This window comes from Danio rerio, chromosome 3, assembly GCF_052040795.2.
Source record: "Danio rerio strain M-AB ecotype USA chromosome 3, GRCz13ab, whole genome shotgun sequence".
In the NCBI taxonomy this organism is placed as follows: domain Eukaryota; kingdom Metazoa; phylum Chordata; class Actinopteri; order Cypriniformes; family Danionidae; genus Danio; species Danio rerio.
Window position 1 is genome coordinate 1,637,501 of NC_141023.1, and position 15,490 is coordinate 1,652,990.

The 15,490-nt window shown below is 38.3% G+C and overlaps 2 long non-coding RNA genes and 1 further gene across 3 annotated transcripts in view; all 3 read left to right on the forward strand.

Annotated features, from left to right (window-relative positions):
• The window catches only part of LOC147845369 (uncharacterized), a 49,382-nt gene that overhangs the window by 21,367 nt on the left and 12,525 nt on the right, over positions 1 to 15,490 (forward strand). The window lies entirely within an intron of this gene.
• zgc:112234 lies at positions 11,561 to 12,267 on the forward strand (the record flags this gene model as incomplete). The annotated part of the gene is given in 1 exon segment (NM_001024398.2): positions 11,561 to 12,267. The product of NM_001024398.2 is annotated as a zgc:112234 (mRNA).
• LOC147845370 (uncharacterized) lies at positions 12,385 to 15,141 on the forward strand. The gene is made up of 3 exons (XR_015480376.1): positions 12,385 to 12,920; positions 12,974 to 13,266; positions 13,304 to 15,141. It is a non-coding gene; the product is annotated as an uncharacterized LOC147845370 (long non-coding RNA).

Below are 15,490 nucleotides of genomic sequence, written 5' to 3' on the forward strand. Positions count from 1 at the left end.
CCTTGTTTAGTTATTTACCTTGTTTTAAAGAAAAACTCATTCATTTTGACTATATAACAGAAGATTATTTCTGAGAACAATGTATATCACAGGTGTCAAATCCAGTTCCTGGAGGGCTGCAGCTCTGCAGTTTAGTTCCAACCCTGCTTCAACACACTAAAGCTGCGGTCACATTAGAGTTTGAGCATGCGATATTCTGTCGTGCGGCGCTGCGAAAAGGGGCGGGATTAAACAAGATTATTAAACATTATAAAAGCGAGTGATGGCGCCATGTTTTAAAATTCTTTCCAGAGAGGTCATGTTTTGATCCTCGAGTGCTCTCACGCAGTCAAGTGATGCGATTTCGCAGGTCAGAGTTCACCAAGCTTGAACTTTTTTCCGGTCTGACGCATTTGCGTGTGTATGAATGGAAGTCTACGGGAGGAAAACCCAGTGTGACCGCAGCTTTACCCAAAGGTTTCAAACAATCCTAAAGGACTCAATTAGTTTGATCAGGTGTGTTTAATTAGCGTTGGAATTAGCTGTGCTTAGCTGCGGCCCTCCTGGAACTAGATTCGACACCTGTGATATATATCTTACATGTTTAGAAAAGTCTTGCTTCACAATTAATGATTTTTTGTATATTTAGACTAGAAACCTGATAAAAATTCTAAAATTGTTGTATTTTTGCAGTGTTCACTTGTTTCAATGTTGTTTTGGGTGAACTATCTCTTTAAAATTCAAATTTTAACCCATCAGCTGGGGGTTTGTCCATATTTGACCCAACATTGGGTTAAAACAACAACTGATCATTTTTCTAGAGTGTAACATCAATAAATGCCATGCACATTTATATAAATATCCAATAGATTGAAACTAAAAACTTGAACGTGGATATGCAACTTTAGCTTTTATTAAAATTATATTAGTTGAAATCATACTCTGGTAGATTCATCTTCAGCTCATGGAGAAACGCAAAGATTAATTTCCGTTGTGGTTAAAGAATCTGTTCGTCTATTTGACTTCATGTTTAAAGCACACGCTTTCTAGTGTTCAACACATAGAGTTTTCCATGGATTACTATTTAACCTGAATATTGCACATAAGCAGCTGACTCTTATTTGACTGGATCGTCTATGTCAAGTGTGTTGCACATCATCATCATGTTAATGAGATTGTGTTTTAAAAGGGAATTGGGTTGTTTGGAGGTGAATGTTTGTCTGGGTAAATCACAGCTGTACTGTTCATGTCAGATATAAGCTGATAGTCTTTACTGTAGTATAGACTAGAGCTCAATATAGTCATAATAATGTTGACCTGTCGTTGATTATCATCTCTTATGATCACCTTCCTCTGTTTGTGCTGGTTTCTGGCAGAGTGTGCTGTGTGTAAATATGAAGCTGCTGCATGATAATGGGAATCTGTTATGTTCCTGTTTTAACTGGTTCAATTCGTCTTCCTGATCGATGGAGAAAATTTACTTGAATGCGTCACAAAAACAAACAACTCCTGAAATGCACTTTATCTTGTCGTGTTGCACCTTCTGATGTGATTATGTAATAAATCTTTCTACTGCAGAAAAAGTCTGTTTTGCTTTGTTTTGTTTTTTTTTAGCGCGCGCTATTGACGTCATCACCTCAGAGTCGCGCGCGAGGGGATACAGCTGCGGCCGGAGGTTAACGAGAATCATTTATATAATAAAATATATTACTCGTATTTTTTGACGTACCCCGACACAAACTTCCACATAGATGTAAAAAAAACATTAATTATTGTTAAACACTGTCACATAAACGATGCTATACTGATGTGAGTATCCGCAGCTGTATCCCCTCTAGACTTTACCCGCGCGCGCGACCTCGGCGCGGTAATCACATGACCTCAATGCTGCAGAAAACACAATCAATTCCTGAAACTGCACAGATGTTCAGTAAACCTAAGAGTTATTTAACACAGTACAGACTTTTACAGACAACGCTCCTGCGGATTAATATTTCAAAACAACAACAATTTATACAAACTTCACACACGCACACATACCTGAGCAGCTGCAGATCTTCAACAACAGATGGCGTAACAATACCAGACAAACTGATTACACACAACACCAGCGCCCTCTGCTGCACGCAACAACACACAGCATTGCTGTACTATAATAATAATACATTTACATTTACATTTAGTCATTTAGCAGACGCTTTTATCCAAAGCGACTTACAAATGAGGACAAGGAAGCAATTTACACAACTAAGAGCAACAATGAATAAGTACTAAAGGCAAGTTTCAGGTCTGTAAAGTCTAAGAAGGAAAGTATTAGTAGTATTTGTATTTTTTTTTTTTTTGGGTACAGTTAGTGTGATATTTAGAGAGACAATTGCAGATTAGGAAGTAAAGTGGAGACTAATAATAATAATAATACTAAAATTACATTGATATGTATATATAGATAGAATATGAAAACGTTATGGAAATTCAAAAATAAAAATACAATAATAATTATTATTTTATATTACAACGATCAGAGATAATGGAATCATAAATTACAAACAAAATTAATAATTATTAGTTCATTAATATTAATAATTGTATCAATTAAATTGTACAAATAATCATAATGATGTACTATTAATATATTGTTTTAAAATAAATTTTAACAATTTATGTCATTATTAATAATTACAACAGAGCATGGTACAAATGCTCAAATAAAAAGAAATTACAAACAAAAAACAGAAAATGTTATGAATAAACATGTCTAATAATTATAATAATAACAATTTTAGCTATTAAAAAAGCCTAATTACAAATAATTAAAATATAGTATAATAATAATACTAGATAAAACATTTGTTATGAAAAATGCAAGTAATAAAAAGTTATTTATTATGAATATTTGTATTATTAATAATGATCATAAACGACGAACTGATCTATAACAAACATAAATGATTATTAGTATCCTACACTCCTATTATTAATTAATAATCACTTTAAATGTGTACAAAGAATACTAATTATTGTAGAAGTAGTACATACTGTTGTTGCGAATAAATAATAATGATTAATATAATCATTAACAATAAACACAAAGGATAATGCATTATAAATCACAAAAATAGTAATTGTTATCCGTTTACACTTATGATAATAAAAAAGTTATAGCTATTTAAAAGTAACAATCAATAAAAATAATTAATATAATTCTAAAATAAATATGAGTAATTTCAGCATCTGTTCAAGTTTAAAATGACTATTTTTGGCATCTTTTGGAAAAACGGCATTAAACTCACTTTAGCACAAGACATTCAACCCAAGTGTTTTCAGCATCTGAGGGTGTGAATTTCAGGGGGGCTTGGGGCGATTGACCCCCCTTAATTAACACTTGATCCGCTCTGAAGGACATCAAACAATATATATTGGGGGTTCAGCACTTTAAAAGCAAAAAAAGTTTTCTATGTTCTGTATTAAAAAAATAAACTAATAATTAAAATAATAGGTGACATAAATATACATTTGTCCACCCCTATAACGGTTCATACCATTGTGAATGCATAAGCGCGCCAAACAGTTAATGCGGGAAAATATTCGTTCAACCGTCTGAAACTGGCAGATCTTCAGCACCGTAAGTGTTTAAAATACACTCTTTATTCCCTTATTATATGTGTAGATATGTGTTTGTATATACATGTAGTCTAAAAGTAAAGTCAAAATAATGAATAGTTTGTATAGTTTAGCCGACAGTAACCTAAAATAGCCAATCAGACGTTACTGTTGGTCAACATACACTAACATCCATCAAAACACTCATTCATTAATAAATTAGATGTAATTTAAATAAATACATAAGTTTGATTCCCTGAAGCGTTTATTACACAAACTAGCATTAGCCTACCGATAATGTTGACACTAAACCCGATCGTATAATTTTCAGCCTGACCTAACCGCTGTTCTGAGATCAGTGTCGAACAACAACACTGTAAAACACCGCAGATACCCTGTCAACAACACGGACGACATTCACAGCGAACTCATACACCTGTTTCAGCCCAGTTAGCTCTCTGCAGGTTGATGATCATCGACAGCAGCAGCAGAGGGCGGCAGAGAGCAGCAAACACATTCACTACTAATACAAACACACAAGTAAACAAGAAAATGAACTTGAAGCCCTGCAGTCTGCTGCATACACAGGCTAAATTGACAAGACTTAAACACTGGTCTGTCCAACTGCCAAGAGATAATCAGTCTTGTCTTTTTTATTAAAGTGGGGGTGAAATAATAGACGGCTAAACTTGTATTAATAGTCAACAGGTTATTAACCAGCCTGTGAACTCCGGCCCCTAACAGTGACCTCTGAACTATAGTTAATATAATAATATAGAGACGAAGATAAGCATGTCTGATCTGTTTCTCTCTGCTGTTGAAAAGCTTCAATTGAAATGTGTTTTGCTGTGGATATTTCTAAACGGATGACTTGAAACTTCGTTTTGTTCTCATTTTCCATCCATTTTTTTGTTTACAAATTGAACTAATTCCGAACTAAAGCCACAGGAAGTGACATCATCCAAAGTCTTTAACTGAAAAAAAAGGTTAATTGGAAATTGTTGCAAACAACAATGGGGGGGGGGGGGGGGGGGGGGGGTTCAAGTGGTTCTAAAGACCTACACTGACAAAGGCCAGAATGTGGCCCCTATATGAGCTCATCTGTCCCATTTCTGACAGCATGCCATCATAAATTGTGAAAATAACCGAGAGAAGAAGACTTTAAGACAAATTACATTTTTAATTATTCAAATTTACAAATTCTGACTAAGGAAATGAGCCTTCCAGTGTGTTATTCACCTAGGCGAAATATCTTCAGTTCGCTTTTAATACGTTTTAACACATTCGTAATTGTTTTTTAATGACGCATGATGATCAACTTGTGTTGTTCAAAAGGCTTCTGGAACATTCTCTTGCTGACTGATACGCAAGTGCATCGTCACTTTAATGGGCGGGACTTAGAGAAGGAAGAGAAGCAGGTGTGCAGAGCAGACAAAGAGCCCGAACTGAAATCGCTGCAAAGTTAAAGTTATCTTCTTCTCTGCTCACGTTTGCATGCAGATTAAGACAACCAATGATGTATATAGTTGTGCGTGCACAGAAAGTAAGTGTATTTGATTTGTTGATGTAAATGTCTCGTTATTTTAGATCGCGGGTGAAATGCGCCATAGCGCCATAACGCAATAGCGTCTAATGGCCGATTTTGGAGTTGTAACTTATAATAGTTGATAATTAAACTTGTTTCATATGCAGTATACCTATTGCATGTAATGTTAACACTTTACATGTACAAATGTAATCGTTTCGTCGAGTTATTTACTACATATACATGTTGATTATTATTTCATTGGAAAATGTGCCTCAGCCACGTTTAGTGATCTATTGGCGCCCTCTTGCGGACAGTTAGGGAACAACTGCTCTAAATGTTTCCATTCATATGGTGCGGTTACTGCAATTTGTATTCATGTTTTATAATTATAAGTATTGTTATTTGATGTTCTAATTGTTATTTATATAATTACTTATGTGAGATTATTTTTGTATTGTTTCAGAAAACCACAACTTATCATCAGTAAATGTTCAACTGAGAAATGGAGTCTGAGTGAATTTCTTTGAATAGATGACAGTAAACAGTTCTGACCGACTGTCTGCAGGGATTCAGATACACCCGAATCAGCGCTAAATTAAAACCTCAGTTACAAAGTGGTCCTTCGAGCCGGATGCTGAATAACTGCAGAAATGTCATCCCGTTCACAGCAAGAGCCTCCAGCTGTTCGCCCCAGAAGACATATAAAGCCTCCTGCATATCTCGCAGACTTCGAAGTACGTATGACTGGATCTGAGAGGGGATGCCAGCAACTTACATATTCAAGTGATGAAGAAGTTAATGCAGAATATGCTCCATTGTCTACTGAACGTGAGTCTCATGTCTCCTCACCTATAAGTCAGCGTTCACCAACCAGTGATCTGGTGCTACAGGATGAATGGCAAAGTACACAGGGAGTGTTACAGAGAGAAGAAGATGAACAGTATCATCAGTCGCAGCAGTCAGCCTGGGAGGAGATGCAACGAGAGAATGATGAGCTTCGTAGCTGCATCCGACAAATGCCAGAGATTTTAAGTGCATTAAGGGGTCTTAAAGAGGAAAATATTGTAATGAAACGAGAGATCCAGCAGCTAGCCTCAAACGTAGCCATTCAGCATAAGCCAGTCGCTCGGTTACCAGCTCCTCGCCCTGACGTACCAGAAACAGTTCATAGCCAGCCTCTGTCCCCCACACAAAGCAGCGATTTCCCCCAGTACCCCTCTGGGCAGATTAAGCAGATAACAGAGCAGATGAGAGATTGCACTGTCTCACCTTTACCAGTAGAGCAGCCCCAAGCACTGCCAAGGTATCGTACCCCTAATCCAAGACTAGCTCCTCATCTTCAGCCTCATCCACATAGTGAACCCATCCACTACTATGAGCCCAGAGAGAATTATCCCTCACACTCAGACCAACGAGAATCCTACCATATGCAGCGTTCAAGGATTGTGCCTCCATCTGCAGTGCCATACTCTCAAGAGAGAACATACCGAGGACCTAAGCCTTCTATTCCGTTCTTATCAACATCGGATCCACGAGAGTTTTCAAGGTTGCGCATGGCTTTAGAGAATCTCCTACCCAGTGATGCATCTGAACGTTTCCGATATCAAATCCTCACAGATCATCTACAGTTAGAGGAGGCATTGCTAGTAGCAGACTCATATTGCAACTCAACACACCCTTATACGGACACTATGCAAGCCCTCATCAACATGTATGGTCAGCCACACAAGCTGGTCCTGCAGAACATCGCTGAGGTCATGGATGGCCCCAATATCAGACCTGGAGATGTTGAAGCTTTTAAGCTGTTTGCGCTTCGAGTGCGTTCTCTGGTGAGCATGCTAGAACAGCTGGGTCCTGAAGGTAATGTTGAATTGGACTGTGGGTCACATGTTTCAAGACTGCAAAGCAAACTCCCTCATGAGCTGAGAACTAGCTTCAAGAGATATATACACCCTATGAGAGTAGCCATACCAACCCTCATCGATTTCTCTAACTGGCTAGAGTATGAGCTACAAGTTCAGGATGATGGCGTCAAAACTTCAGGTTTCACACCAGGCCCCAGCAACAAGAAAAGGCTGGAGTATCGTAATCCTAAGGCTGACAGGAAACCCACAACCATCCTGCTAGGCACAGAGAAACCCATGAGTGGGAGAATAAGCCAACCACAAGCCTCAGAGGTGACACCTAAATCTGCCAGGTTTAAAGGACGGTTAAGTGCATATTGCCCCTACTGTGACAATACCAATCACTTCTTGAATGGGTGCGCTAATTTCAAAGACCTTACCAAAGAGCAGAAAGAGTCCTGGATTCGAAAAAACAATCGATGTTGGTGTTGCGGACGCAGCCATCATGCCTCGAAATGCACCCTGAAATCCCCCTGTAAGACTTGCAACAGGAGACACCTATGTATATTGCATGACGTAAATGAACGGACTGTAGATTACACTGCAACAGCTACGAAAGAGAACTCCTGTCTAGTTAACACCACCAAGGATGTCCTGTATGTTGATCGCCCAGTTTATAGCCGTAAAGTACTTCTGAAGGTGAGCAAAGTCATCATTACCAATGGAGACAAATCCATTGAGGCATATGCTGTTTTGGACGACGGGTCGGAGAGGACCATCCTGCTCCATACTGCAGCACAGGAATTAAATCTGAAAGGGCAGCCAGAGGACCTAATACTGCGGACGGTGAGGCAGGACCAACAGGTTCTTCACGGGGCGGCAGTCTCATTCACAGTGTCACCTGTCAGTAACAAACACAAAAAATTCTCCATTCAAGGTGCTTTTACAGCAGAAAGACTTGGACTGGCCGAGCAATCTCACCCCGTCGCTTCCCTCCAAAAGAGGTACTGCCATTTAGCAGGGCTACCCTTGCAGCAAATAGACCGAGTACAGCCTGTACTGCTCATTGGCTCAGATTGTCCACACTTGGTGACCCCAATTGAGCCTGTTCGTCTAGGCCCTCCAGGTGGACCCGCTGCTGTACGAACTCGACTAGGCTGGACACTACAAGGCCCAACACACGAGATTAAGCATGGCCGCAATACTCACCAATGCCTCTTCACCGCTATACCTCATAATGCTGAACTGTTTGCCCAAGTAGAAAGGCTATGGCAGATGGACGTAATCCCATACCGCAATGAGAAAGTAGTGACTCGGTCAAAACTTGATCATGAGGCCATCCGACTCCTACAAGAGAAAACTGTAAGAGTTAATGTGGATGGAATTATGCGATATGCAACACCACTGCTGCGTGTACAACATATGCCGACTCTGCATATGCCTAAAGAAGCTGTACTGCCACAGCTCAGAAGCATTGAACGGAAGCTGATGAAAACACCTGATCAGGCATGTGCTTACAAAGCTGAAATTGAGAGACTCAAGAATGCTGGTTATGTGGAGAAACTACAACCAGGTGAAGCTGAGAAATCACAAGAATCATGGTACATCCCTCACCATATGGTCACCCACAATGGCAAGAATCGTGTTGTGTACAATTGCTCATTTCAGTATGAGGGACAAAATTTGAATAAGCTGCTACTACCAGGTCCCACCTTGAGCCCCACCTTGCTAGCAGTGTTACTACGTTTCCGAGAACACTCAACAGCTCTGAGTAGCGACATACGAGGGATGTTTCATCAGGTGAGGCTGCTTCCGGAAGACAAATCCTTGCTTCGGTTCATGTGGAGAGACATTGCTGTAGATCAAGCCCCAGAAGTGTACGAGTGGCAGGTACTTCCCTTTGGGACTACATGCAGTCCCTGCTGTGCAACATTTGCTCTCCAAAAACACGTAAAAGACCACAGTCAACCCGGAGATCAGGTGAGGGAAGTGATCGAAAAGTCATTCTATGTTGACAACTGCCTTTACAGTCACCCCTCCAAAGATGGAGCCAAAGATCTTGTTGATCAGCTTTGTGCCCTATTGAATGAAGGAGGCTTTGAACTGCGTCAGTGGGCCAGCAATTGTCCAAAAGTGGTCGCCCACCTTCCCTGTGATAGAAGATCGAATAACTGTGAGCTCTGGCTTAGTCAGGGACTGCAAGATACCCAAGAATCTACCCTGGGACTGCTCTGGCGTTGTCAGTCAGACACTTTGCACTACAAGCACAGGGAAGTGAACTGTACTAAAGTAACCATGCGCAGCATTTATTCTATCCTGGCCAGCCAATACGATCCCCTTGGCTATATTATCCCCTACACCACAAGAGCGAAAATACTAGTGCAGCGTCTATGGGATAAAAAGCGTGATTGGGACGATCCACAACTGCCTGAAGATCTGCTCAGTTTATGGAATTCATGGGAGAAGGAGTTGTGTGAGCTAGACAAGATAACACTGCCAAGATGCTACTCCAGTCCAGACATGGATGTACCAACTAGCAGACGAGATGTACATGTATTCTGTGACGCGTCGGAGAAGGCTTATGGGTCTGTGGCCTATTTGAGGACAGAAAGCACAGAAGGACAGGTTGAAGTTGCCTTTCTAGCAGCCAGGTCACGTGTTGCTCCCCGAAAGCAACAGTCTATACCTCGCCTTGAACTGTGTGCAGCTCTAAGTGGTGCCCAGCTCTCCAAGGTCTTAGTCACAGAGCTCACATTACCCATCTGTTCCTTAACCCTCTGGTCAGACTCCACGACTGTACTTACCTGGTTATTGTCAAGTTCTTGTCGTTACAAGGTGTTTGTGGGAACACGAATAGCGGAAATTCAAGAACTCACAGCTTCTGCAAGCTGGCAATACATACGATCAGAGGACAATCCTGCGGATAGTATCACAAGAGGAAAAAAGCTGTGTGACTTAGTCAAATGTAACCAGTGGAATCAAGGCCCCTCATTTCTTAAGCTGCCTGTGGAGACTTGGCCAGAGCAGCCATCCTTGCCTGCTGAAGAGCAGCAGCACGAACTAAGGCCAGCTGTGTTTTGTGGAGCAATTACAGTCACACCCTTGCCAAATCCACAGCAGTATGAGACAATGACTGAGTTCATAAAAGCGTGTAATCAGCAGCCATACGGGGCGGCCAACATTACATGTGCGGATGAACAAAGAAAACTGGAACATCTTGTTCTTTGTCAAATCCAAACTGAATCCTTCCCTACTGAGATGGCCCAACTAAAGTCCGGTAAACCAGTATCAGGTACAAGCCGATTGGCTTCTCTCACTCCCGAACTTGACCCTACCACTGGTCTCATTCGGGTAGGTGGCCGTTTAAGACATCGCACAGAAGCAGAGCTGGACTGTATTCACCCCATAGTCCTTGACTCCCACCATCCTGTAACTAAACTCATTATTAAGGATTATGATGAGAAGCTACATCACCCTGGATCAGAACGAGTGTTCGCAGAGATGAGGAGAACATATTGGGTGTTACGAGGACGTGAAGCAGTTCGGAGACATCAGCATCAATGTGCAGAGTGTCGTAGATGGAAAGGGAAACCAGAAGTTCCCCTGATGGCAGACTTGCCACTTGCAAGACAACAGCTCTTTAAACCTGCCTTCTTCTCAACAGGGATGGATTGCTTTGGACCTTACCTGATTAAGATTGGACGGAGAAATGAGAAGAGGTGGGGCATAATATTCAAGTGCCTCACGACCAGGGCAGTGTATATAGATCTGTTGGCCAGTATAGATTCTGATTCATTCCTAATGGCCTTAAGACGTTTTATCGCTCGACGAGGAAAGCCATACGAGTTACTAAGTGATCAAGGCACTAACTTCAAAGGTGGAGAACGAGAGTTGAAGGAATCTCTTGGCGCCTTGCACAGCAAGCTCCAAAGTCATCTTGCCTCCCAACAAATTAAGTTTGTCTTCAATCCACCGGGAGCACCCCACTTCGGGGGATGCTGGGAGAGAGAAATACGTTCAATTAAAGCTGCTCTCCAAGTTACACTAGGGGCACAGACTGTGACGGAGGAAGTTTTAAGAACAGTCTTAACTGAGATTGAAGGGATACTTAACTCAAAACCGCTCAGCTACACATCATCAGACATTTCTGATGTAGATCCAATCACTCCCAACTGCTTCCTCATTGGCCGCAGAGATGCCTCACTGCCCCAGGTGGTGTATCAGGACTCAGGAGTGATAAGCCGACGCCGTTGGAGACACAGCCAGCTGTTAGCAGACCACTTCTGGAGGCATTTTATTAAGTACTACCTGCCTAATCTCCAAGTTCGGCAGAAATGGAAAGGAGAAAAAGAAAACCTGCAGGTTGGCGAAGTAGTGATGATTGTCGATCCTCAGCTCCCTCGAGCTCTATGGCCAGTGGGGAAAATCGAGCAAGTACATCCAGGAGCTGATGACAGAGTAAGATCAGCCACTGTACAAGTTGGAAGGAAAACATATACCCGACCCGTAGCACGTTTAGTTAAGCTTCCAACCCTTGTTGAAGATTGATCCACTTTAAGGAAAGGACCTTTTGTAAATGTGCGAATTCAATTATTGAATTCGGGGGCGGCTGTTCAAAAGGCTTCTGGAACATTCTCTTGCTGACTGATACGCAAGTGCATCGTCACTTTAATGGGCGGGACTTAGAGAAGGAAGAGAAGCAGGTGTGCAGAGCAGACAAAGAGCCCGAACTGAAATCGCTGCAAAGTTAAAGTTATCTTCTTCTCTGCTCACGTTTGCATGCAGATTAAGACAACCAATGATGTATATAGTTGTGCGTGCACAGAAAGTAAGTGTATTTGATTTGTTGATGTAAATGTCTCGTTATTTTAGATCGCGGGTGAAATGCGCCATAGCGCCATAACGCAATAGCGTCTAATGGCCGATTTTGGAGTTGTAACTTATAATAGTTGATAATTAAACTTGTTTCATATGCAGTATACCTATTGCATGTAATGTTAACACTTTACATGTACAAATGTAATCGTTTCGTCGAGTTATTTACTACATATACATGTTGATTATTATTTCATTGGAAAATGTGCCTCAGCCACGTTTAGTGATCTATTGGCGCCCTCTTGCGGACAGTTAGGGAACAACTGCTCTAAATGTTTCCATTCATATGGTGCGGTTACTGCAATTTGTATTCATGTTTTATAATTATAAGTATTGTTATTTGATGTTCTAATTGTTATTTATATAATTACTTATGTGAGATTATTTTTGTATTGTTTCAGAAAACCACAACTTATCATCAGTAAATGTTCAACTGAGAAATGGAGTCTGAGTGAATTTCTTTGAATAGATGACAGTAAACAGTTCTGACCGACTGTCTGCAGGGATTCAGATACACCCGAATCAGCGCTAAATTAAAACCTCAGTTACATGTGTTTTAAAAATGAGCATTTTTTTCCTTTATTAATTTGTTTTTTATTTAAAAATCTAATCTCATCAGATTATTCATAAAACTGTAATAACTTACAGTGTAAATGCACATTTCTAAATAAACACTCTGTGGTCAAATAATATGGTAAGCACTTTGACAGTATTGTAGGAAATATTTCTGTTGCATCAAAAAGTATGGTTATGATCACCATCCGACATGCTTATCCAGCAAAGATTAGTCCTTAAAATTATTTTTCAGCCCCCCTATTAATTTTTCCCCAATTTCTGTTTAACGGAGAGCAGATTTTCTTCAGCACATTTCTAAACACAATAGTTTTAATAACTCATCTCTAATGTCTGATTTATTTTCTCTTTGTCATGATGACAGTAAATAATATTAGACTAGATATTCTTCAAGACACTTCTATACAGCTTAAAGTGACATTTAAAGGCTTCACTAGGGTAATTAGGGTAACTAGGCAGGTTAGGGTAATTAGGCAAGTTATTGTATAACGATGGTTTGTTCTGGAGACTATTAAAAAAATGTTTTTATTAAAAATAAATTTAAATTAAAATTAAAAATAATTAAAAAATAAAGCTTAAAGGGGCTAATAATATTGACCTTAAAATGATGTTTAAAAAATTAAAAACTGCTTTTATTCTAACCTAAATAAAACAAATAAGACCTATTATCAAATAAAAATATTATCAGACAAACTGTTAAATTTCCTTGCTTTTTTTAACGTCGTTTGGGAAATATTTAAAAAAAAAAAAAATTAAAAGGGGGCAAATAATTTTGACTTCAACTGTACATGTGCTGAATTTTGTTCACTTTACTCAACATTACTCATTTTTAGGCATGCTCCGACCTGATACCAATTCCTTGTTATGGTGTCATTAAGTGCGGACATGTCATGGTCAGAAGCAGCTTTACGGAAAATAATACATAAAACAAATATAAAAAATTAATAAGAAAAATCACTAACAAAATGATTCAGAAACATTGCGAATGATGAAAGAAACATTCAACATGAAGTTTGGAGATCATAATTGATTCATAAGAAGTTAAAATGCACACATATAGAGCCATTACTTCTTTACTAAGAGGAAATATTGCAGTAAACAGCAGTTTATGGATCTACAGTAAGTATATTACAATAAGAGTAAAATTTATTTTTTAGTATTTTATTTTCGTAATTTTCCTGCCAGGTTTTAATGAACTTGATATAAAGTTGGAAACATAAAACTTTCAGTTCTGATAAAAACATTTCAGTTGTTATATGTCCTCTGCTTGTAAGCTGGTAAAGAAACACTTGTGATTGGTTTATGACGATCTGAGCATCCCTACTAATTATAATTTGTTTGTTTAAATTTAGCCCATAACAATTGTTTGCAACCACTTACCTTAAAATATTTAGTAAATCCAATGATTTTTTTATTTCAGTAGTTCTCATTAGAGCTTTAGCATCATTATTAATCAAGTTAGCAGGGTGTCCTCGCTGTCTAAAAATGTCTAAAATCTCCTTAAAATCTCCTTAATCGGCCTTAAAAAGTCTTAAATCTACTGAAATATTGTGTTGTAGGTCTTAAATCTTTTTAACAGGTCTTAATTTTACTTTGTTCATGTATCTGGCCAACACACGTACAGTCACCAACAATCCATCTCAATAAAACTTTTAACTTTATATAAGAAATAAACATACAGTGCTCAGCATAAAGCAGTACAGCCCATTTTGAAAATGAATATCTTCCTCCATTTCTCAGTGTATTTTGGTGCATTTAAACAAAACAGATTTATTAAACTGATATATTTATTAAAATAATATTTTAGTCACCAAACATATTTAGAAATAGAAAGATGATGCAATTAAATTCATGTAAAATATTGCAAAATAAATTACAAACTACAAAATTAAAGCTAAATTTTTTTGCTTCTCTTGATGTTCCCTCTTCTTTAAATTTGTGTTTAATATTTTTCCAGAGCATATAAACGTGGCTGTGCTAGTTTTTGGAGCGTTGTCGTAAGTTATTTTGTTAGATGAGCTCCAGATTTGGCTTCAGTACTAACTAATCTAATGTATATGCACAAATATAATGGTCAGACTTTACAATAAGGTTCATTAGTTAATGTTTCTTAATGCATTTACTAACATGAACAAATAATGAACGACACATTTACTACAGTGTTTGTTCCTGTTAGTTAATGAAATACAGTTGTTAAATGGGAGTTCATATTAACTCACGGTGCATTAACTAATGTTAACAAGCATGAGTTTGGGTGTTAAAATGCATTAGTAAATGTTTAATTATGATTAATAAATGCTGTACATGTGTTGTTTATGATTATTTCATGTTAGTAATGCATTAACTAATGAAGCTTAGTGTAAAGTGTTACCTATATAATATTGTAGAGCTTCCTATTAAACATTTAAACAGTTTAAAAGAGAGATTTGTGAGGGGTGCACTTATATACGCTGAGCACTGTGTATATACATTAACTCTGTTTACCGTAATGGTTTAATTATTTTTCTTACAGTAACATTTGTTTACAAGTTCTGCATGTATTCACTGCTGATGACCTGACTTATATTTTGTATTATTCAATTATTATTACTGTATTATTAAATGTATTTAATTATAATATATGTTTTATAGGGCAAGTGAAAATCTGTTCCAACTGGGATAATCAGAAAAAATCCTTAGCATTTAGCCCAGTATAAGTCTGAAATTTCACTCATAATGGTCTTAAAAATGTCTTAAGAAGTCTTAAATTTAACTTGGTGAAATTTCCAGAACCCTGGGGTTAGGTGAACTTTAAGTTACTGCAGACACAAAGCTAAACTCATTCTGATCTAGTTGCCACCAAACCCTTTATCATTATTATTAATAACACAAGCTAAATAAAACAATGAATAAATCAGTTTAACTGCAAAAACACACAATTATACATTAGAAAAATGTGAACCAAATTGTAATTAAACTGAAACTGTATAATATAAGAATAAAATCAATTAAATCCTAATATTAATCTAACTTAATGTACTACAATAGCTCAGATTAAACATATAAGTATAAGGCAGTAATTATATAGTGATTATATATTGATTACTAGAGT